This window comes from Buceros rhinoceros, unplaced genomic scaffold (assembly GCF_000710305.1).
Source record: "Buceros rhinoceros silvestris isolate BGI_N320 unplaced genomic scaffold, ASM71030v1 scaffold2686, whole genome shotgun sequence".
NCBI lineage: Eukaryota > Metazoa > Chordata > Aves > Bucerotiformes > Bucerotidae > Buceros > Buceros rhinoceros.
Window position 1 is genome coordinate 11,361 of NW_010419170.1, and position 804 is coordinate 12,164.

An 804-nucleotide genomic window follows, 5' to 3' on the forward strand; every position below is an offset into this window, starting at 1 on the left:
AGAAGAGCACTGTTGTATAAAATGTAAATGGGCTGTATGAGGAGTTTAAAACTCTCCAATGATAAAATCTCAGCAGTCTTTTCATCAGAATTACCAAAAACCTCTGAAGTCCATGTTTGTTTTTAAATCAAACCCACTATTTTTATTCAAGTGAACAGAAACAGTCCAGCTGCACTTGTCTGTCAGTTTATTCAAAGAAGGTATTTACTAATTCACTGATATCCCACTGCCTCAACAAATAAGGAGACAGTCCTACACGTTGCCCTCAACTCTTCTTTGCTTATGCCTCTTCCAACTGGTGCTTTGGGGGCAAAGCTCTGCTTTTGAATAAGCTCCCTTTCCATGTATCACAGGCTTCTTGGGAACAAGAATGAAAGGGGAGCTTTGAGTACCTCCTCCTGCCTTCACCTTTACCTCCTGCATTTGCTAGTCACTCCATCTGAAAGTAATCGGGACCGCTAATGTCATCCTTGATCATGACAATTCACAACTGGCTTTATCCCACCAGGAGATGGGGTATTCAGCTGGGATGGTTATTGCCCTCCAGGAAGATGGATTTCAAGTCTGGCCCCCCATCATGACACTGGAGAAGGTGCGAGCAGACTGTTCTCGTACCCCCTTCCAGGCTGGATCCTCCATTTCACCCAAACACCCTCAGTTGTCCAAGATGTTTTAGAGGCTGTTTTCTGTTTGTACGTTTGTGTGGCTCTGACACCCCAATCACGATGCCAACCTTGTGAAAAAAGCCACTGTACAGCCAAATCCGAAATCAGCTCAGAGTCTACACCAGCCAGTGCCACACAG